This window comes from Hippocampus guttulatus, chromosome 21 (genome assembly GCF_054856545.1).
Source record: "Hippocampus guttulatus isolate MCC_2025c chromosome 21, RoL_Hgut_1.0, whole genome shotgun sequence".
Classification (NCBI taxonomy): Eukaryota; Metazoa; Chordata; class Actinopteri; order Syngnathiformes; family Syngnathidae; genus Hippocampus; species Hippocampus guttulatus.
In genome coordinates this window covers 1766496-1791135 of record NC_141281.1, presented here as the reverse complement: position 1 = coordinate 1791135, position 24640 = coordinate 1766496, and the positions used below count along the sequence as shown (strand labels likewise).

The window sequence follows — 24640 nt, the reverse complement described above, 5'->3', positions numbered from 1 at the left end:
CGCGGCGACGTCAAACTTGTTCACTCCAATCGAATGCTACTTAACTTTGCATTCATTTTAACATTCAAGGCAATTAGTGACATTATATCCTGTGAATTTGCGTTCCTCTCAGATTTTAATCCCTGCCAGACAAAGTTGATAACAAAAGAGTGGGGTGACATCGTATAAATTACGAATGATCTATTCAGTTGCTTGAATCGCATTTTTAAAAAAATAAATAAATAAAGTACTGGCACACGTGACAAAAATTCTATTCAATATTTTCACGCTTTGTTGAGTTGCTATAGTATATGACGCCATAAAACATGTCCGACAGTATGAGTGACGCAATTAATTATCATTAACGATTCTTGTCCAGCCAGCGTCACAGTGTCCTAATGCATATTTAGGGTGAAAAGTGACAAAATATATATATATAATTTTTTTTTTTTTAGCCTGTTAGCTAGTGTTGCAATTTGAGGAAAACATCTGGTCGCCGAACATGGATGACAACATGCATAAGAGTCTGTCCAGTAGTGTTCAGTTTAGTCTAACCCTGCCCCCCCCCATCCAATTCTACTAATATTTACAGCAACATGCGAGGACATTTCTGTAAATTACAATCCTCTGTATTTTTGTGTTAGCTTCTGTTGATATATCATGACATTGACTCAAACAAAATGGATACCGAATGTCCTGGCTAATGCAGGGGGCGCCACCGGCAAGGGGCATCTCAACAGCACAGGGTGGACCCTGGTCAGCAATATGAATTACTCATGTTTAATATTGTCTGCTATTGTTTTACCCAGCCTCAGCTGGTCCTAAGCCCAGATATAAAATGGGTGGCTTGTGTCAAGAAGGCCATCTGGCATTAAAAACTCTGCCAAAAAAATCATGTGCCCTGACTTGCTGTGGCGACCCCTGATGGGACCATCCCAAAGTACGAACAACAACCACAACAACAACAACTCCATATCTGACATCATTTTAATACCGGCTTTACCGAGTGGCATTTCTATTTGAGTATCACGTTTTATGATGCTCATGTTGAGATAACGTGACTCGCTGTCACTCATCACAATGTCAAACTGATCAAGAAAGCATATGGCTCAAGTACATCATCATACTGTAACTGCCCATCACTCTTTTTCCAGCAGCTCCATCCATCCATCCATTATATTACAGAAACATATTTTTAATATATTGTATCCAAATAGGAAGTAAATCTTTGAACCACCTATTTCAGGAAAAAAATGCCTGTGAATAATAATAATAATAATAATAATGATAATAGATTTTATTTATAAGCGCCTTTCAAGACACCCAAGGACACTTTACAATAACAAAAAACACAAAACAATACGGGTTGAGCAGCGGCAGCCAAAACGCGCCAGCGTTCACTCAACCCGAAAGTCAGAAAGAAACAAGGGAGGGAGAGGGGGAGAAAAAAAAACCACGCTCGAACTACCCTCTAATGAGCCGTTTTGAAATTTATTATATATCCTTCTACATGCTGCTTTTTGTATTTTATTTTATTTTTATTTTTTTTACTTTGTTGGTTGATTCTAAATTATTACTGGTAATACACGTGTCTATCTTGATCCCTGTTGGCCATATTGACGAAAGAGTGTTGTTAGAACAAAAGGGAACTGTTTTAAAAATTGGAGGGGGAAAGTGCACCATGTCTCCTTCCAAGTTTGGCTGAATACACCAATAGAAAAAGGGGGTGTGGGAGAAGGGAGGCCTGGCCAAACAGCCTGCAGCACATCATCTCAACATAAAAGTGCATGTGACTGTTGGCAAAAATAAAGTTGGTAGCGCGTAGGTATTGACATCACCTCTAAGTGTCACCCATTGCTGCGGGGAAAAGTCAAATCATGAAACGCGTGTCTCTTACTCCTTGACAGACCAAGCTTTTGTGACGTTGGCTACCAATGACAGCTATGCCAAGGGAGCCATGGTTCTGGCCCAGTCCTTGCGCCGCCACAAAACCTCCAAAAAGCTGGCGGCCCTCATCGGGCCTCAGGTGTCGGAACAGTGCCAGTAAGGAAGCTCCGATCCTATCCCGATCGGCAGTTCCCCGTTGTTTGTTTGACGCTTCGAAAACCCGTCAGGTCCGTGCTGAGGAGGATCTTGGATGAGGTTCGACTGGTCGACGTGCTAGATAGCGGCGACGCGGCCCACCTGGCGCTGTTGAGGCCCGAATTGGGCGTCACCTTCACTAAACTCCACTGTTGGACCCTCACCCATTACTCAAAGTGTATCTTCATGGATGCAGACACTCTGGTGAGACCGCGAGAACACGTCAAATAAATTTAAAAAAAAAAAGCTGAGTGAGGATATTTGCCGCCTGTTTGTGTCCGTCTCAGGTACTTTCGAATATAGACGAGCTCTTTGACAGAGAAGAACTGTCAGTTGCCCCGATCCTGGCTGGCCCGACTGCTTCAACTCGGGCGTGTTTGTTTTTCATCCGTCTGTGGAGACTTATGACAAACTCCTTCAGTACTGCACAGAACACGGCAGCTTTGATGGTAAGCCAGCACGCATATCTTATGCAAGTCAAGCGGAAAAAAAAACAACCTTACTAGCCTGTTTATATTTTCGGATTTGAGAGGGGTTCAAAATGTAAAACTAGGGATGGTCGACCATTCGTATATAAAGTGTTAGCATGCACTGTGTAGACAAAGCCCTAAGAAATACTTTAGACGGGGTTGAGGCTATGATCGCTCTGCAATGAACTAATTTGCACAGCAACTGTAAGAATGACACATTTGATTGTTTTACTTTATATTCATAGCCCGGTGGTACTCTTCGGAACAATACCACAGTTCGGAATTTACGATTGCATTTTGGTAGGTTTGTGACACGCTACGAACGCCGCATGTCATAAACCAAAAGATCCCGATCACCTGATAACATGATAAGGTGTCAACTGTCGTAACCGCTGTACCTGAAAGGGTTAATATATGAAGACAGATAACAACAAAACATTTGCTGTTGTAATTCACATAAAGACAATACGATAAAATGATATTCAAGTTATGACAGGCGGAACGCAAAGTTGAATCATGTAGCAAATCATGAATCAAGCATTTGCCAAACAAGCGTAAAAAAATAACGGCACTTCAAACTCTGATTTATGAGATGCAACGGGATATTTTTCTTCAAATTCCTCATGGCCCGACCGGCAGTTCCGCTCATCTGACTTCCGGGTTGAGTGAACGCTGGCGCGTTTTGGCTGCCGCTGCTCAACCCGTATTGTTTTGTGTTTTTTGTTATTGTAAAGTGTCCTTGGGTGTCTTGAAAGGCGCTTATAAATAAAATGTATTATTATTATTATCTTGGACGAATCCAAATCATTCTGGAGACAGCTGTACCCAGAAGCAATCCCCTGCTTACTAACTACTTTTCTATAAATGGGACCATTATTGACAAACGGAACATCGTGCTGCATTTAAATGATTCATAGCACAAACACATTAGCAAAGTGTTTTAAGTGGTCTTAAAACTCGCTTGTTGCCCCCTGATGGTCATTAGAAGAATACCGTCTGAAAGTGGGAGTGAAGTCAAAAATTCCTTTCCAGTAAAACGTTCTGTGCGCCGGCGCCGCTCGTCTCAACACCATTCTGAGAAGTATTGCGTCTGTGGAATATGAATGAAGCTGAAAAATATAGGGCTCAATTTACAAATGACCCAACCCAGGAAACTGGCTGAGCCGCGACGGTCGTTGCCCGCATGGAGTCCTTAGGCACTGTGATGTCATTTTCAGTCGACAGCAAGTGGCAATACAAGGCAAAATGGCATCCCCCTTTGAGATCCGGGAGGCATCCTAATCAGATGCCCGAGCCACCTCATCTGGCTCCTCTAGACATGGAGGAGAAGTGGCTCGATCTCCGGCTCCCTCCTGTTCTCACTCGTGAGCAAGACCCCAAGCTACTTAAAATCCTCCAGATTACACAAATGCAATTTTAAACAGAATACCATGTTTCGACCAGCAGAGGCACAATAAAACATATCGTGAAGAAAATGTTTGACTTGACTTCCTCTTTCCGATACTTCCCATGTCCAAGAGAGTCCTCAATTTACAGCAGTAAGGATGTAACTTTCTTGTAAACTAGTATGTAGAGTTCCCAAAGAAAGTGAAACTTTATTAACCTGTTCCGGCAGAGGATTCCACTTGAACCTGTTCCGGCAGAGGATTCCGCTGGCCTTCACAGTGGCGAGAGGACAGAGAAACGGCAGATCTGTCAGGAATAGAACAATTTGCGCTCTTGTCATAGTATTGTGATGCTATCGTTCTTATTTGCAAAATATCCCAACATACTCTGAGTTACTGACTGTCAGAGTTTGACCCGGACAAGTTGAAACAAAAGACTCGACACACAGGGAAGATTGTCTTTGCAATCGTCGGAGCAGATTTCCTAGGACGAACGACGGCAGTTGTCCCGCTCCAAGTTCCTCGTGCTCCTCGTCAGACTTTTGTTTACATATGCAAAACACAAAAAAACCACTGCCCTCGATATTTGCATAGCATGCCCCCAGTCCGGCCCCTCGGCAATGACTCGATTATGTTTGTCAAGCTTTGAACCACAGATACACTGACACCTTCATGTCTGGTCTGCTACGACTAAGCAAGTCGCAGACTTCGCAGATGACAAATGTTCGCCTGGGTGCGACACTTATTACCAGTTCTCAAACCGTCTTTTGATGTTCTAAAACACTTTGTTCGTAACTGTTCACTCCCACTTCCAAGCCGAGTCGAGCCTCCTTACATCTGTTCGCACCCTTGCTTTAATGTGATTACTGTGGGCTTCAAAAAGCCCTCTGCCCAAAACCGCCGACACCCTTGCGCACCGGCATTTGGGGGCGCTGAATACACTCCAGAACGTTTAGATATGCCCACATTAAATCAAACTTTAAACATGATATGATTTTGCTCGTAGATTTCTCCATTGTAAATTTCCTCAGTGTGGGACAAATAAAGGATATCTTATCTTATCTTATCATGACCGGAAAAAAAAACCAAACACTAAATTGGTAAAAACTGAATTTTATAATGGAATCTACTCGACAAGAATCAGAAACAAGCACAACGTGAACCAAACAGCACCTTAACCCTTTCAGGCACAGCTGTTACTACAGCGGACAGCTTATCAGGTTTTCAGGTTACAGGTTATCGAGATGGTGCACGAAAGAGTTAAACTCTCTTCCACATTGCATCTAAGTAAGCCGAGTCAGCTGTGAGTAGGACTTAGCGGATGGCCTGCCAACCACTCTGGGACATCTTGTACAGACTTAGAAAGGAACGTTAATGAAGAAAATAGTTTGTCAGCCGTGCACTTCACGTCGACTGCGAATATCAGCAAAGCTGTGCCGGTGCGTTAACTGAATTATTTCCAATCCCTTGAGGGATGATGTTATTTTGTCTGGAAAAAAAAAAGGAGGCGGTAAACTGCACTAGGTATCATTGCCATAAACCAAATGAGGGATGAAACGATGCGCTTCAAACTTTGCCAAAGCAACAGAAGTCAATTAAGACGCCTGAGCTAACTACCTTCCTCGCTTGATGACTTCCAAAGCATTATTTGCGGAATATTTCACGACGGGAAGTTGTATATTGCTCCTATAATGGAGTAAAGGGCAATTAACAAAAGAAGGCATTATAGCCATGATAATCTTTAAAAGTGTGCGACGCACCCCCGTTGGCATTTAACAGATGCGTTGAGTGTAAATGTGTTTTGTTTTTTTGAAGGAAAATGAGTCATGAAACATCTTAGATGCAATTAAACCGTGAAGAATGGTAAAAACTAATCAAAAATCCAGGGTGCGCCCCGCTCGGATGTTTTCACTTTGGGCCTGGTTGTTTGTCATTTTCGAGATGCCATCGACAAAAAGCCCGCAGATAAAAGTCTCTGCACGTCACCTGCTCAGCAATGTTGTTGCCCTCAGGAGTGGGTGGAAACTTACTTGAACAGAAATGTAACTTTGAAGAACTCCACTTGTTCTGCTCAAAACTGCTCAGCTTCACAGCTATCAAAATCAAGGCCCGGGGGCCAGATCTGGCCCGCCATGTCATTTTATATGGCCCGCGAAAGCAAATCAAGCATGTCAACTTCCATGACGCTTGCTCAAGTCTGAACCAAAATTTTAAATGGTCATCCGTAATCCATAATAACATGGAGATAGTGCAAGCATTTTCTCGTTAACAAAGCTCTTATTAAATTAACGGAAACAATGTTGAACCTTTTCAGGGACAGCGGTTACTACAGTGGACATCTTATCAAAACGAGCTCTCCATCAATTTGTCGTGCGCTCTGTATGTAATATGTGGAGGTGATGAAACATTTATATGGTTTCACAAAATTCACAGTCATAGAACGGCCCTCCAGAGGAATCCGGAACTACAATGTGACCCTAGACAAAAAATGAGTTTGACACTACTGCTTTACAGTCGCATGATGTTTGCAGATTCTGATGTCAGCTACCAGGCAATCAATCCATCCTTAGGCGTTATAGTAAAAAACGACCATGTACAGGATGGCGTTTTTAGCCGAAAAAAACGACCATGTATAGTATGGCGTTTTTAGAGGGAAAAAATGACAGAAAAAAACTACCATGTATAGTAAGGCGTTTTTAGGGGGAAAAAAACGACCATGTATAGTAAGGCGTTTTTAGAGGGAAAGAAATGACAGAAAAAAAACGACCATGTATAGTAAGGCGTTTTTAGAGGGGAAAAAATGACAGAAAAAAAACGACCATGTACAGTAAGGCTTTTTTAGCCGAAAAAAACGACCATGTATAGTATGGCGTTTTTAGAGGGAAAAAATGACAGAAAAAAATTACCATGGTAAGGCGTTTTTAGAGGGGAAAAAACGACCATGTATAGTAAGGCGTTTTTAGAGGGAAAGAAATGACAGAAAAAAACCGACCATGTATAGTAAGGCGTTTTTATCCGAAAAAAACGACCATGTACAGTAAGGCTTTTTTAGCCGAAAAAAACGACCATGTATAGTATGGCGTTTTTAGAGGGAAAAAATGACAGAAAAAAACTACCATGTATAGTAAGGCGTTTTTAGGGGGAAAAAAACGACCATGTATAGTAAGGCGTTTTTAGAGGGAAAGAAATGACAGAAAAAAAACGACCATGTATAGTAAGGCGTTTTTAGAGGGGAAAAAATGACAGAAAAAAAAACGACCATGTACAGTAAGGCTTTTTTAGCCGAAAAAAACGACCATGTATAGTATGGCGTTTTTAGAGGGAAAAAATGACAGAAAAAAATTACCATGGTAAGGCGTTTTTAGAGGGGAAAAAACGACCATGTATAGTAAGGCGTTTTTAGAGGGAAAAAATGACAGAAAAAAACGACCATGTATAGTAAGGCGTTTTTAACCGAAAAAAACCACCATGTATAGGAAGGCGTTTTTAGAGGGAAAAAATGACCATGTATGGAAATGCGTTTTAAGCCGAAAAAACCGACCGAAGAAAACGACCATGTATAGTCAGGTGTTTTTAGCCGAAAAAAACGACCATGTATATAGTAAGGCGTTTTTAGCCGAAAAAAATGACCATGTATAATCAGGCGTTTTTAGAGGGAAAAAACGACCATGTATAGGAAGGCGTTTTTAGAGGGGAAAAAATGACAGAAAAAAACGACCATGTATAGTAAGGCGTTTTTAGCCGAAAAAAACGACCATGTATCGTAAGGCGTTTTTAGCCGAAAAAAACGACCATGTATAGTAAGGCATTTTTTAGCCGAAAAAAACGACCATGTATAGTAAGGCGTATTTAGCCGAAAAAAACGACCATGTATAGTAAGGCGTATTTAGCCGAAAAAAACGACCATGTATAGTAAGGCATTTTTAGCCGAAAAAAACGCCTTACTATACTATGTCGTTTTTAGCCGAAAAAGACGCCTTACTATATATACTATGTCGTTTTTTTTCAGGCCAAAAACGCCTTACTATGTCGTTTTTCTTCGGGCCAAAAACGCCTTACTATACTATGTCGTTTTTTTCGGGCCAAAAACGCCTTACTGTACTATGTCGTTTTTTTTGGGCCAAAAACGCCAGACTATACTATGTCGTTTTTTTCGGGTCAAAAACGCCTTACTATACTATGTCGTTTTTTTCGGGCTAAAAACGCCTTACTATATATATTATGTCGTTTTTTTTGGCTTAAAAACGCCTTACTATACTATGTTGTTTTTTTCGGGCTAAAAACGCCTTACTATACTATGTCGTTTTTTTCGGGCTAAAAACGCCTTACTATACTATGTCGTTTTTTTCGGGCTAAAAACGTCTTACTATACTATATCGTTTTTTTCGGCCTAAAAACACCTTACTATACTATGTTGTTTTTTATGGCTAAAAACGCCTTACTATACTATGTCTTTTTTTTAGCTAAAAACGCCTTACTATACTATGTTGTTTTTTTCGGCCTAAAAACGCCTTACTATACTATGTCGTTTTTTTCGGCTTAAAAACGCCTTACTATACTAAGTCGTGTTTTGGCTTAAAAAAGCCTTACTATGTCGTTTTTTTCGGCCTAAAAACGCCTTAGTATACTATGTTGTTTTTTTTCGGCCTAAAAACGCCTTACTATACTATGTTGTTTTTTTCGGCCTAAAAACGCCTTACTATAATATGTCGTTTTTTTTTTTGCTAAAAACGCCTTACTATATACTATGTCGTTTTTTTTCGGCCTAAAAACGCCTTACTGTACTATGTCATTTTTTTCGGGCTAAAAACGCCTTACTATACTATGTCGTTTTTTTCGGGCTAAAAACGCCTTACTATACTATGTCTGTTTTTTTTAGCTAAAAACGCCTTACTATACTATGTCGTTTTTTTCGGCCTAAAAACGCTTTACTATACTATTTCATTTTTTTCGGCCTAAAAACGCCTTACTATACAATGTCGTTTTTTTTCGGCTTAAAGACGCCTTACTATACAATGTCATTTTTTCGGCTTAAAAGCGCCTTACCATACTATGTCGTTTCTTTCGGCCTAAAAACGCCTTACTATACTATGTCGTTTTTTTTTCGGCTTAAAAACGCCTTACTATACTATGTCGTTTTTTTCGGCCTTAAAACGCCTTACTATAATATGTCGTTTTTTTCGGCCTTAAAACGCCTTACTATACTATGTCGTTTTTTTCGGCCTAAAAACACCTTACTATACTATGTCGTTTTTTTTTTGCTAAAAACGCCTTACTATACTATGTCGTTTTTTTCGGCCTAAAAACGCCTTACTATACTATTCGTTTTTTTGGGGCTAAAAATGCCTTACAATGTCGTTTTATTTCGGCCTAAGAACGCCTTACTATACTATGTCGTTTTTTTTCGGGCTAAAAACACCTTACTATACTATGTTGTTTTTTTTGGCTAAAAACGCCTTATATGTCGTTTTTTTTAAGCTAAAAACGCCTTACTATACTATGTCATTTTTTTCGGCCTAAAATTGCCTTACTATACTATGTCGTTTTTTTCGGCTTAAAAGCGCCTTTCCATACTAGGTCGATTCTTTCGGCCTAAAAACGCCTTATTATACTGTGTTGTTTTTTTCGGCTTAAAAACGCCTTGCTATACTATGTCGCCTTACTATACTATGTCGTTTTTCTCGGGCCAAAAACGCCCTACTATACTGTTTCGTTTTTTTTCGGCCTAAAAACGCCTTACTATACCATGTCATTTTTTTCGGGCTAAAAACGCCTTACTATACCATGTCGGGTTTTTTCGGCCTAAGAACGCCTTCCTATACTATGTCATTTTTTTCGGGCTAAAAACGCCTTACTATACTATGTTGTTTTTTTCGGGCTAAAAACGCCTTACTATACTATGTCGTTTTTTTCGGCCTAAAAACGCCTTACTATACTATTTCGGTTTTTTCGGGCTAAAAACGCCTTACTATACTATGTGGTTTTTTTCGGGCTAAAAACGTCTTACTATACTATATCGTTTCTTTCGGCCTAAAAACACCTTACTATACTATGTTGTTTTTTATGGCTAAAAACGCCTTACTATACTATGTCTTTTTTTTGGGCTAAAAACGCCTTACTATACTATATCATTTTTTTCGGCCTAAAAACGCCTTACTACTATGACGTTTTTTTTGGCTTAAAAACGCCTTACTATACTATGTCGCCTTACTATACTATGTCGTTTTTTTTCGGCTTAAAAACGCCTTACTATAATATGTCGTTTTTTTCGGCCTCAAAACGCCTTACTATACTATGTCATTTTTTTCGGGCTAAAAACGCCTTACTATACTATGTCTTTTTTTTGGCTAAAAACGCCTTACTATACATGGTCGTTTTTTTCGAATAAAAACGTCATACTAACATGGTCGTTTTTTTTCGGCTAAAAACGCCTTACTATACATGGTGTTTTTTTCGGCTAAAAACGCCTTCCTATACATGGTGGTTTTTTTCGGCTAAAAACGCCTTACTATACATGGTTTTTTTTCGGCTAAAAACGCCTTACTATATATACATGGTCGTTTTTTTCGGCTAAAAACGCCTTCCTATACATGGTGGGGTTTTTTCGGCCTAAAATGCCTTACTATACATGGTCGTTTTTTTCGGGCTAAAAACGCCTTACTATACATGGTCGTTTTTTAAGGCCTAAAAACGCCTTACTATACATGGTCGTTTTTTTGGGCTAAAAACGCCTTACTATACATGGTCAGTTTTTTTCGGCTAAAAACGCCTTACTATACATGGTCGTTTTTTCAGGTAAAAACGCCTTACTATACAATGTCGTTTTTTAAGGCCTAAAAACGCCTTACTATACATGGTCGTTTTTTGGGGCTAAAAACGCCTTACTATACATGGTCGTTTTTTAAGGCCTAAAAACGCCTTACTATACATGGTGGTTTTTTTCGGCGTTTTTTTTCGGCTAAAAACGCCTTACTGTACATGGTCGTTTTTTTTAGCTAAAAACGCCTTACTATACTGTGTCGTTTTCTTCGGCCTAAAAACGCCTTACTATATATACTATGTCGCTTTTTTCGGCCTAAAAACGCCTTACTATACTATGTCGTTTTGTTCGGGCTAAAACGCCTTATTATTCTGTCATTTTTTTCAGCTTAAAAACACCTTACTATACTGTGTCGTTTTTTTTCGGGCTAAAAACGCCTTACTATACTATGTCGGTTTTTTCGGGCTAAAAACACCTTACTATACTGTGTCATTTTTTTTCGGCTTAAAAACGCCTTACTACACTATGTCGCCTTACTATACTATGTCGTTTTTTTTGGCTTAAAACGCCTTACTATAATATGTCGTTTTTTTCGGCCTTAAAACGCCTTACTATACTATGTCGTTTTTTTCGGCCTAAAAACGCCTTACTATACTATGTCGTTTTTTTCGGGCTGAAAACGCCTTACTATACTATGTCGTTTTTTTTTCGGCCTAAAAACGCCTTACTATACTATGTCGTTTTTTTCGGCTTAAAAACGCCTTACTATACTATGTCGTTTTTTTCGGCTTAAAAGCGCCTTACCATACTATGTTGTTTCTTTCGGCCTAAAAACGCCGAAAGAAAAATGGTCGTTTTTTTCGGCGTTTTTTTTTTTGGGCTAAAAACGCCTTACTATACATGGTGTTTTTTTTCGGCTAAAAACGCCTTACTATACATGGTGGTTTTTTTCGGCTAAAAACGCCTTACTATACATGGTCGTTTTTTTCGGGCTAAAAACGCCTTACTATATATACATGGTCGTTTTTTTGGGCTAAAAACGCCTTACTATACATGGTCGTTTTTTTTTGGGCTATAAACGCCTTACTATACATGGTCGTTTTTTTTTGGGCTAAAAACGCCTTACTATACATGGTCAGTTTTTTTCGGCTAAAAACGCCTTACTATACATGGTCAGTTTTTTTCGGGCTAAAAACGCCTTACTATACATGGTCGTTTTTTTCGGGCTAAAAACGCCTTACTATACATGGTCGTTTTTTTCGGCTAAAAACGCCTTACTATACATGGTCGTTTTTTTCGGCTAAAAAACGCCTTACTTTTCATGATCGTTTTTTTCGGCTAAAAACGCCTTACTATACAATGTCGTTTTTTAAGGCCTAAAAACGCCTTACTATACATGGTCGTTTTTTCAGGTAAAAACGCCTTACTATACAATGTCGTTTTTTAAGGCCTAAAAACGCCTTACTATACATGGTCGTTTTTTTGGGCTAAAAACGCCTTACTATACATGGTCGTTTTTTAAGGCCTAAAAACGCCTTACTATACATGGTTTTTTTTCGGCTAAAAACGCCTTACTATATATACATGATCGTTTTTTTCGGCTAAAAACGCCTTCCTATACATGGTGGGGGTTTTTCGGCCTAAAACGCCTTACTATACATGGTCGTTTTTTTCGGGCTAAAAACGCCTTACTATACAATGTCGTTTTTTAAGGCCTAAAAACGCCTTACTATACATGGTCGTTTTTTTGGGCTAAAAACGCCTTACTATACATGGTCAGTTTTTTTCGGCTAAAAACGCCTTACTATACATGGTCGTTTTTTCAGGTAAAAACGCCTTACTATACAATGTCGTTTTTTAAGGCCTAAAAACGCCTTACTATACATGGTCGTTTTTTTGGGCTAAAAACGCCTTACTATACATGGTCGTTTTTTAAGGCCTAAAAACGCCTTACTATACATGGTCGTTTTTTTCGGCGTTTTTTTTTCGGCTAAAAACGCCTTACTGTACATGGTCGTTTTTTTTTAGCTAAAAACGCCTTACTATACTGTGTCGTTTTCTTCGGCCTAAAAACGCCTTACTATATATACTATGTCGCTTTTTTCGGCCTAAAAACGCCTTACTATACTATGTCGTTTTGTTCGGGCTAAAACGCCTTATTATTCTATGTCGTTTTTTTCAGCTTAAAAACACCTTACTATACTATGTCGTTTTTTTCGGGCTAAAAACGCCTTACTATACTATGTCGGTTTTTTCGGGCTAAAAACACCTTACTATACTATGTCATTTTTTTTCGGCTTAAAAACACCTTACTATAATATGTCGGGTTTTTTCGGCCTTAAAACGCCTTACTATACTATGTCGTTTTTTTCGGCCTAAAAACGCCTTACTATACTATGTCGTTTTTTTCGGCTTAAAAACGCCTTACTATACTATGTCGGGTTTTTTTTCGGCTTAAAAGCGCCTTACCATACTATGTTGTTTCTTTCGGCCTAAAAACGCCGAAAGAAAAATGGTCGTTTTTTTCGGCGGTTTTTTTTTTCGGCTAAAAACGCCTTACTATACATGGTGGTTTTTTTCGGCTAAAAACGCCTTACTATACATGGTCGTTTTTTTTGGGCTAAAAACGCCTTACTATACATGGTCGTTTTTTTGGGCTAAAAACGCCTTACTATACATGGTCGTTTTTTTGGGCTAAAAACGCCTTACTATACATGGTCGTTTTTTTTGGGCTAAAAACGCCTTACTATACATGGTCAGTTTTTTTCGGCTAAAAACGCCTTACTATACATGGTCAGTTTTTTTCGGCTAAAAACGCCTTACTATACATGGTCGTTTTTTTCGGGCTAAAAACGCCTTACTATACATGGGCGTTTTTTTCGGGCTAAAAACGCCTTACTATACATGGTCGTTTTTTTCGGCTAAAAACGCCTTACTATACATGGTCGTTTTTTTGGGCTAAAAACGCCTTACTATACATGGTCGTTTTTTAAGGCCTAAAAACGCCTTACTATACATGGTCGTTTTTTTCGGCTAAAAACGCCTTACTATACATGGTCGTTTTTTTGGGCTAAAAACGCCTTACTATACATGGTCGTTTTTTTCGGCCTAAAAACGCCTTACTGTACATGGTCGTTTTTTTCGGCTAAAAACACCTTACTATACATGGTCTTTTTTTCGAATAAAAACACCATACTATACATGGTCGTGTTTTTTTGGGCTAAAAACGCCTTACTATACATGGTCGTTTTTTTGGGCTAAAAACGCCTTACTATTTATGGTCGTTTTTTTGGGCTAAAAACGCCTTACTATACATGGTCGTTTTTTTTGGGCTAAAAACGCCTTACTATACATGGTCAGTTTTTTTCGGCTAAAAACGCCTTACTATACATGGTCAGTTTTTTTCGGCTAAAAACGCCTTACTATACATGGTCGTTTTTTTCGGGCTAAAAACGCCTTACTATACATGGGCGTTTTTTTCGGGCTAAAAACGCCTTACTATACATGGTCGTTTTTTTCGGCTAAAAACGCCTTACTATACATGGTCGTTTTTTTGGGCTAAAAACGCCTTACTATACATGGTCGTTTTTTAAGGCCTAAAAACGCCTTACTATACATGGTCGTTTTTTTCGGCGTTTTTTTTTCGGCTAAAAACGCCTTACTATACTGTGTCGTTTTCTTCGGCCTAAAAACGCCTTACTATATATACTATGTCGCTTTTTTCGGCCTAAAAACGCCTTACTATACTATGTCGTTTTGTTCGGGCTAAAACGCCTTATTATTCTATGTCGTTTTTTTCAGCTTAAAAACACCTTACTATACTATGTCGTTTTTTTCGGGCTAAAAACGCCTTACTATACATGGTCGTTTTTTTCGGCTAAAAACGCCTTACTATACATGGTCGTTTTTTTGGGCTAAAAACGCCTTACTATACATGGTCGTTTTTTAAGGCCTAAAAACGCCTTACTATACATGGTCGTTTTTTTCGGCGTTTTTTTTTCGGCTAAAAACGCCTTACTATACTGTGTCGTTTTCTTCGGCCTAAAAACGCCTTACTATATATACTATGTCGCTTTTTTCGGCCTAAAAACGCCTTACTATACTATGTCGTTTTGTTCGGGCTAAAACGCCTTATTATTCTATGTCGTTTTTTTCAGCTTAAAAACACCTTACTATACTATGTCGTTTTTTTCGGGCTAAAAACGCCTTACTATACTATGTCGCTTTTTTCGGCCTAAAAACACCTTACTATACTATGTCATTTTTTTTTGGCTTAAAAACGCCTTACTATACTATGTCGCCTTACTATACTATGTCGTTTTTTTTGGCTTAAAACGCCTTACTATAATATGTCGGGTTTTTTCGGCCTTAAAACGCCTTACTATACTATGTCGTTTTTTTCGGCCTAAAAACGCCTTACTATACTATGTCGTTTTTTTCGGGCTGAAAACGCCTTACTATACTATGTCGTTTTTTTTCGGCCTAAAAACGCCTTACTATACTATGTCGTTTTTTTCGGCTTAAAAACGCCTTACTATACTATGTCGTTTTTTTTTCGGCTTAAAAGCGCCTTACCATACTATGTTGTTTCTTTCGGCCTAAAAACGCCGAAAGAAAAATGGTCGTTTTTTTCGGCGTTTTTTTTTTTTTGGCTAAAAACGCCTTACTATACATGGTGGTTTTTTTCGGCTAAAAACGCCTTACTATACATGGTCGTTTTTTTGGGCTAAAAACGCCTTACTATACATGGTCGTTTTTTTTGGGCTAAAAACGCCTTACTATACATGGTCAGTTTTTTTCGGCTAAAAACGCCTTACTATACATGGTCAGTTTTTTTCGGCTAAAAACGCCTTACTATACATGGTCGTTTTTTTTGGGCTAAAAACGCCTTACTATACATGGTCAGTTTTTTTCGGCTAAAAACGCCTTACTATACATGGTCAGTTTTTTTCGGCTAAAAACGCCTTACTATACATGGTCGTTTTTTTCGGGCTAAAAACGCCTTACTATACATGGTCGTTTTTTTCGGGCTAAAAACGCCTTACTATACATGGTCGTTTTTTTCGGCTAAAAACGCCTTACTATACATGGTCGTTTTTTTCGGCTAAAAAACGCCTTACTTTTCATGATCGTTTTTTTCGGCTAAAAACGCCTTACTATACATGGTCTTTTTTTCGGCTAAAAACACCTTACTATGCATGGTCGTTTTTTCGGCTAAAAACGCTTTACTATACATGGTCGTTTTTTTCGGCTAAAAACGCCTTACTATACATGGTCGTTTTTTTCGAATAAAAACGCCATACTATACATGGTCGTTTTTTTTTTCGGCTAAAAACGCCTTACTATATATACATGGTCGTTTTTTTCGGCTAAAAACGCCTTCCTATACATGGTGGGTTTTTTCGGCCTAAAACGCCTTACTATACATGGTCGTTTTTTCAGGTAAAAACGCCTTACTATACAATGTCGTTTTTTAAGGCCTAAAAACGCCTTACTATACATGGTCGTTTTTTTGGGCTAAAAACGCCTTACTATACATGGTCGTTTTTTAAGGCCTAAAAACGCCCTACTATACATGGTCGTTTTTTTCGGCGTTTTTTTTTCGGCTAAAAACGCCTTACTGTACATGGTCGTTTTTTTCGGCTAAAAACACCTTACTATACATGGTCTTTTTTTCGAATAAAAACGCCATACTATACATGGTCGTGTTTTTTTGGGCTAAAAACGCCTTACTATACATGGTCGTTTTTTTGGGCTAAAAACGCCTTACTATACATGGTCATTTTTTTGGGCTAAAAACGCCTTACTATACATGGTCGTTTTTTTTGGGCTAAAAACGCCTTACTATACATGGTCAGTTTTTTTCGGCTAAAAACGCCTTACTATACATGGTCAGTTTTTTTCGGCTAAAAACGCCTTACTATACATGGTCGTTTTTTTCGGGCTAAAAACGCCTTACTATACATGGGCGTTTTTTTCGGGCTAAAAACGCCTTACTATACATGGTCGTTTTTTTCGGCTAAAAACGCCTTACTATACATGGTCGTTTTTTTCGGCGTTTTTTCTTCGGCTAAAAACGCCTTACTATACTGTGTCGTTTTCTTCGGCCTAAAAACGCCTTACTATATATACTATGTCGCTTTTTTCGGCCTAAAAACGCCTTACTATACTATGTCGTTTTGTTCGGGCTAAAACGCCTTATTATTCTATGTCGTTTTTTTCAGCTTAAAAACACCTTACTATACTATGTCGTTTTTTTCGGGCTAAAAACGCCTTACTATACTATGTCGCTTTTTTCGGCCTAAAAACACCTTACTATACTATGTCATTTTTTTTTGGCTTAAAAACGCCTTACTATACTATGTCGCCTTACTATACTATGTCGTTTTTTTTGGCTTAAAACGCCTTACTATAATATGTCGGGTTTTTTCGGCCTTAAAACGCCTTACTATACTATGTCGTTTTTTTCGGCCTAAAAACGCCTTACTATACTATGTCGTTTTTTTTCGGGCTGAAAACGCCTTACTATACTATGTCGTTTTTTTCGGCTTAAAAACGCCTTACTATACCATGTCGTTTTTTTTTCGGCTTAAAAGCGCCTTACCATACTATGTTGTTTCTTTCGGCCTAAAAACGCCGAAAGAAAAATGGTCGTTTTTTTCGGCGTTTTTTTTTTTTGGGCTAAAAACGCCTTACTATACATGGTGGTTTTTTTCGGCTAAAAACGCCTTACTATACATGGTCGTTTTTTTGGGCTAAAAACGCCTTACTATACATGGTCGTTTTTTTGGGCTAAAAACGCCTTACTATACATGGTCGTTTTTTTTGGGCTAAAAACGCCTTACTATACATGGTCAGTTTTTTTCGGCTAAAAACGCCTTACTATACATGGTCAGTTTTTTTCGGCTAAAAACGCCTTACTATACATGGTCGTTTTTTTCGGGCTAAAAACGCCTTACTATACATGGTCGTTTTTTTCGGGCTAAAAACGCCTTACTATACATGGTCGTTTTTTTCGGCTAAAAACGCCTTACTATACATGGTCGTTTTTTTCGGCTAAAAAACGCCTTACTTTTCATGATCGTTTTTTTCGGCTAAAAACGCCTTACTATACATGGTCTTTTTTTCGGCTAAAAACACCTTACTATGCATGGTCGTTTTTTCGGCTAAAAACGCTTTACTATACATGGTCGTTTTTTTCGGCTAAAAACGCCTTACTATACATGGTCGTTTTTTTCGAATAAAAACGCCATACTATACATGGTCGTTTTTTTTTCGGCTAAAAACGCCTTACTATATATACATGGTCGTTTTTTTTTCGGCTAAAAACGCCTTCCTATACATGGTGGGTTTTTTCGGCCTAAAACGCCTTACTATACATGGTCGTTTTTTCAGGTAAAAACGCCTTACTATACAATGTCGTTTTTTAAGGCCTAAAAACGCCTTACTATACATGGTCGTTTTTTTGGGCTAAAAACGCCTTACTATACATGGTCGTTTTTTAAGGCCTAAAAACGCCCTACTATACATGGTCGTTTTTTTCGGCGTTTTTTTTTCGGCTAAAAACGCCTTACTGTACATGGTCGTTTTTTTCGGCTAAAAACACCTTACTATACATGGTCTTTTTTTCGAATAAAAACGCCATACTATACATGGTCGTGTTTTTTCGGCTAAAAACGCCTTACTATACATGGTTGTTTTTTTCGGCAAAAAACGCCTTACTATACATGGTCGTTTTTTTCGGCTAAAAATGCCATACTATACATGGTCGTTTTTTTCGACTAAAAACGCCTTACTATACATGGTCTTTTTTTTCGGCTAAAAACACCTTACTATACGTGGTCGTTTTTTTCGGCAAAAAACGCCTTACTAGTTATGCGTTGACGCATGCGCCGGGCTCACAGAGCAAACCACGTGTCGGTGCATGTGCTGCTTCATTACGTCACGTGATTGACACGTGAACTGCACCGGTGCAGTTTAGACTGCATCGGCTGCTTGGCACAGTCCAAGCTGCGCCACTTAGTCCAGGGGGCGTCGACTCAGTGCAGGGGGCATTGACGCAGCAAACGCCCGCACAGTGTATCCTAAGGAAGTGCGTCTGGCGACACGATGCCGATTGCCAGACCTCACCCTCGCTGGAATAAAAATATATGTTTGGGCAATACGGAAAACACACTGATTATCAGAAAAAATGTGTCCGTCTGACTTCGAGCGTCATGTCGGCTGTCATATAATAGGCTATTATTATATGAGAAGTGCTTTATGAACGTTTGTACTGTACGTCATACTCCAGTTGATTGAGAGGTCCCGCCTATAAGGGGGAGTTCCAGAAAGTGATTGCGAGTGAGCACACCGCATGTTTGATGACTCTGCCACGTTGCTATTAAAAGTCACATAAAACGTAAACCTTGTCTGCTGACCATCATTACATCGGCTAGGCTAGTTTAGCCGTTGTCGTAGTTCAAAGCTTAATATGTGGCGTGGGTTGGGTCGGCCCTGCGAGTACGTGCTCGTGCTCACAGCAGAGAGCAGCAGACTATCTACTGCTGAGACGCGCTTCACTCGAGTGACGTGGCTACAGTACGTGCATATTATGGAGCAGCTTCCGGACAAATACAAATTGTCCGCCGTGTACAGCCATTTTGATCTCCTTTTGGAGAATAAGGTATTTATTAAAATCTTGTTTCGGATTTTTGACATGTCTTATTCCATTGTGTGTTCTCCACAACAGGGGAAAAAGCATGCATTAAACGCAACAGACTGAAATTTAAAACACTGGAGCATCTTATTTTTCTAAATCAAAATTTGTGAAAACAAAGCCCACAAGCATCCACATTATTGAAACACATTGAATGATACAATATGAATGCATGGATGTGAATGATATTGTCAAGGTCATCTTTATTGTCAAATATGCTTTATGTATGACATGCAGCATAGATGAAATTTCTTCCTCTCAATCCTCAGTGCATACATGCTGTGCATTAATAAACACACACAGCTAAGAAAGGATAGCAGCTACACTGTATAAAAAAAGACATGTAATCTGAACAGTATAGACAATATAAAAAGCATAAAGAACAACAAACAATGGTGCTTGTGGCTATTGTGGGTAGAGTGAGGTAGTGCATTGTATACATGTCATCATCAAATCAGTTTGTACAGTCTGTCAAGTGGGTTGGCTGCAGGGATTTTGAAGGTCCAGCGACACAGTATCAACACAGTGTGTCAACACGCCTCATGGACCCATCACTAATTGGAGCACTTTACAGCAGAAGTAGATGTAACAGAAGTAGTTGCAGAAGCAGGTAATAACCTAAAGCACACATAAATGCAGTAAAAAAATGAATATATCTCTCTTTCTGCATCACGATGTAAATAGGTATAGAATTGACATTAATTAAGATAAGAAAACATTTATTAGTCTCGCAATGGAGAAATTCCCAATTCACAGCAGCAAAGTTATAAAAGGAAGAAGTAGAACAACAAAATATAGGAGCTGCTGGAAAGGCAGCCACTCTCGCGGCGCCATTTTGAAGTCAAAATAACACAACACAATACATAGGACACAGTCGTGCAATCTTCACCAATTTTCTGCATACACTTTGTTGTCTGAAGCAGTTATAGATGAAAGAATTAATACTTTTATTTTAACAATACATTTAATAAATACTTTAATCAACCATGATTTCACTATGCATTATTAACGTCATCATTACCCATTATTTTCAACGTAAGAAACCATACATCACAAACATATCAAGTCGACTCGAACAAAAGAACTACAAGTCCCAAAGGTCCAACCCGGAAGTGGAGCGCCGGGATGATTAAGCCCAGCTGCAACGCAATTTACTTCGTTTGCAAATTGCAGCCAGACAAACATGACAACTATGCAAAAATGAGTTAAATAAAGACACCACTGTTCTAGCAGCACTTTACCCCACGCTGTTGAAATTGCCGATTGCGAACGGTAACTGACTGTGACTGCATAGCGATGCGGCAAACATAAAGCACAACGGTCACAATGCAAAACAGACAAAAATAGCAGCCGATCATGATCGAATCTAAAAGCTAACTTTACATATCTGGTAAAGAAAAGCACACGCGTAGCTTACCATTGGGCCATGCCGACGACGAAGCGAGTGTATTCACTAACGTAACATAATGCGATCCTGTTTTTTATACGTCGCGCGAACGGTCACCTGTCAGTGGCAGCCCCGCCCCTCTTAAAGCGCCAGGTGAATCCAACACACTAACAGGTAGTTCCGTTTGCTTTTGCCCAGAATGGTGCGAGTCTACTCGAATGCTTTCATTTCCGGTAACTTTCCAGTAAGTCACGTGGTTCCTAGTTGAAACCTGAGTGCTGAATGGCTATTTTTTTCTGTGTTTTCAATATTTGGAGTTGGTGAAAAAAGTAACGCAGGAATACAACTCTGAACACAGAAATGCCACTAAGTAGAGTGATGATTAGACATTAACCAGACATTGTATTATGGAGATCTACAATAAATATCATTGAGAATTTCGTGGGGTTTTTGACATATAAAATGCTTTGGTTTGTGTTGGAGGATGATCAAACAGGGGGAAGCGTGTTGTTGTCGACACGGCGGGATCCCTTGACCGTTCTCCACTTCCCCAGGTCCTCCGCGTGTTCGTTTGATTCGGGCTGAGTTGATGTGCAAAAGTCAGAGGCTGGAAATGGAGAAGTTCTTGCAAGATGTTTTACTGAACGTTCAGGGCACAACACGAATCGATTCGGGCTCCTGTGAGTCTCAGATTTCATCAGGAAGCCCCGAGCAACTACAGTCACACGTACATATAGGCATAGTATGTTAATTATATTAATTAGGGGCGGGCAGTCCTTCCCCTCATGTAAAAATCAGAAACAAAGAAAGTCAAGCAAAGTTCGATTTTGGCATTTTGACAAAGTACGGACCATATCTGCTGGTCCACAAATCTTGAGATTAGGGTTCCTCTTCGAAGGCACTTGACAGCCTTCAGGGACTTTCCCAAGGTGGGAGACGCAAAAGAAAACACTTGGGGGGCTGTTAATCACTCATGGGGAAATAGGACCCCAGCTTCACACTACATTCTTTGTTTTAAGTAGCGGATGTTCAGGACAGAGACCTAATAGTCAAAGTCGACCTGTCTATGATACAAAGTTTTAAGCTAAACATATAACATAGGTGATATCTTCATTTGTTATAAGGATTTTTTTGCTCTTTATAAGGATTTTTTTGGTAGTTTATACAGGTTGGCGCTCCGAAAAGTTGACAGGTATGAAATTGGAAACTAGTAACCGGACTAATTCTTGAATGAGAGTCTCTCATTCTCTGTCACTCTCTGGAATGACCTCCCACTGAGCATTCGACAAGCCCCCTCATTGCCCATCTTTAAAACCCGCCTCAAAACTCACTTATATCCCTTGGCATTTGACTCAGCATGATTCAGATTTGATCTTAGTTTTATTGTTTGGTGCTTTCTACCATATTTGTTACTGATTTATTGCTTTATTGTTGCTCCATGTACAGCACTTTGTATGCAGCGATGGCTGTTTGAAAGTGCTATATAAATACAGTTGAATTGAGTTGAGAGCGATTCTTGTTCCTGTTGCTCCGGCAGCATGGCTCACTGCAAAAAGTTGAAACGAGTACCAAGCAATGAAACTTCAGAGTTAGCATCTTGCAAGCAAGTTGGCTACATATGCTAAATTGGCGTAGAAACTTTTGATTTAAATTACAAGAAAAGAAAATAATAACGTTTACCATTAAAAAATGCAAAGTGAAGCAAATCTAGCCAAAGTGAGAGAAAATGTGTGTAATCGAGTACTCTGAAGTCGAGTGTTGATTCTCTGACGTCACGACCGCCGTCATGGAACCAACCTGGTTGCGAGGGCCGCCATTTACTGCACTTTTTCTTCACATCACGACACAGTTCTGTACAAAAAATAAAATAAAAAAACCGATCACAAATAACACGTTTTAATCGAATATATAGAGTCATAACAAAAATATGTATTGAGATTTCGCCTCGTTGTTTGGGCGGTTTGTCATAATATGACAAGGTACATGCTGTCTTGCTTTCATGTCGTTTCGAAGACTCGGGCTTTTCGATTTTTAATCAAATAGAATTTTGGTGTACAAATGTACGAAACTACTCACAAGCGTTCAAGGAAGAGAGGTCTCGTCGCCGGTGGCGCAGTGCATTCTGGGAAATAATAGCAGCCCACTAATGTCGGCGCGTTTGCGCTCTTAACCTGCATTACTCGAAGACATTGAGCTGCTTGAAAGCGGGCAACGTGTGACTTGGCGCTGTGATTCTAATTGGCACAAGCGACGAATTTGGTTTGCCGACATGAACGCGGGTTGACTAAACGCGGTAGGTTTGACAAGCACTGCTGCTTTCCGCCAAAAGGGGGAGGCATAGCCCCGGAAATGTGGGCCAGCCCCCAAATTGTCCCAACCCAAAACAGTTTTCTGATGAAGATAGCCGCACCGAGTTGGCAGTGGCGGTTCCGGATCAATTTCACTGAGGGGGCTGGGTTGGGGCCAGTGGTTTTGATGGAGGGGCACATTCAACCCAGGGCTAAAAAGGCAGATTCGAAATCTTATTTGACTTTTTATTTCAACAAACTTTGAAAGCATTTTAGTCATAACATTACAGTGATGAGAAAAAAAAACAGTATTAGGAGGGCTAAAATGTCTGCAAGCGTAACAATACGCCGTGTCCATCTGTTGAGAATATTCAAGCCAGGGGATGATATGGTACCAGCCTGCCTTGAAGCTCCTTCTCCTGTCCCGCATCAGGGTCCTGGGAAACTGTTTTAGGTCTGGCTGCATTGGCGGGTCCTCTTTACATCAACTGATGTCTGCGGACAAAGACAAACCAAAAATATGTAAACACTAGTTCTGCATGGACACAGCATATTCACTAACCCGCTAGACTTACATTGCTGAGGCACTCAGACATACACAATTGTCTAAAATGAATTGATTGATGCTATTTATTAATTGTATTCATTATTTTTTTAATTGTATTAAATAAATATAAATTAATACATTATCAAGCCTGATCGGGGACAAAAATTGCAAATACACTGAAGCTAGATGTTTTACATGCATATAATTATCCAAATTTTAAAAGGCAATGTCTTATATATAGATCCCGTTAAACAAAGTTGTTACTGGTGTAACCTGTTTTTTGATTATTTTGTGTGGATTTTTACAGTGCGGGTCAAAATGACCCACAACATAACCAATGTGATTTTTTTTCAACATAATATGAGGATTAACTAAAAATTAAAATAAAAAGGGAGACTAAAAAAGTTACATACACACACACACGCACGCACGCACACACAGAACAGGATCGTGTTCTTTTTAGCATCACATACCTGATGGTCCAGTGCTTGTTGAAGCGCAAATATCCTCTGTCTGTGTCTCACACTCCACTTCTATTGCAGTCTCGTCTTCTCATTCTCAGGATCTTCATTTGGATATCTTTCCTGCTCTGTGTCCTCGATCTGAAAATAAATGAATCTAGTGTCCTCTGACTCTCCCTCTCTGGTGCTTTCAACTTGCTCCTCTTCAGAACTCTCACCACCATCATCATCTGACTCGCTCTCTGTGTCTGGATCAATTTGTTTCTTTTTCATATAGAAATATGATGTAATGTCCGTTTTTCTTTTCATTTTTAACATTAAATGTTTAAGTGAAGAGGAATTAGAATTAATAATGCTTCTGTTGGAGGCTTGTTTCGTTTTGTGATTTATCATCGAAAATATAAATGGTGTGTCGAAAATAGCACTCATGTCGTGGTAATTTGCTTCTCTGCGGACTGCTTCTCATTTTCCCGTTCATTTTTAAGTGGTGCAGCGCACTAAAGGGTCCGACTAGAATGTTAAGCCACGCGCTTTGGTTCCACCTTTCTCGTCGGCGACTCGGCGCAACTGCGTCATCTACGCT

The 24640-nt window shown here is 39.3% G+C and overlaps 1 long non-coding RNA gene and 1 pseudogene across 3 annotated transcripts; one reads left to right on the top strand and one right to left on the bottom strand.

Moving 5' to 3' along the window:
* The first annotated feature begins 639 nt into the window (after nucleotides 1–639).
* LOC147186661 (glycogenin-1-like) lies at nucleotides 640–24241 on the top strand (annotated as a pseudogene). The gene is made up of 5 exons (XR_015099065.1): nucleotides 640–735; nucleotides 1850–2022; nucleotides 2094–2265; nucleotides 2349–2510; nucleotides 24159–24241. The product of XR_015099065.1 is annotated as a glycogenin-1-like (transcript).
* Nucleotides 19552–23035, bottom strand: LOC147186662 (uncharacterized). 2 transcript variants are annotated; one of them, XR_015098989.1, is made up of 4 exons: nucleotides 22838–23035; nucleotides 22559–22612; nucleotides 20792–22307; nucleotides 19552–19992 (listed from the first exon to the last, which is right to left on the bottom strand). It is a non-coding gene; the product is annotated as an uncharacterized LOC147186662 (long non-coding RNA). The 2 variants fall into 2 exon arrangements; XR_015098988.1 differs by having other exon boundaries at nucleotides 19552–22307.
* Nucleotides 24242–24640: the final 399 nt, after the last annotated feature.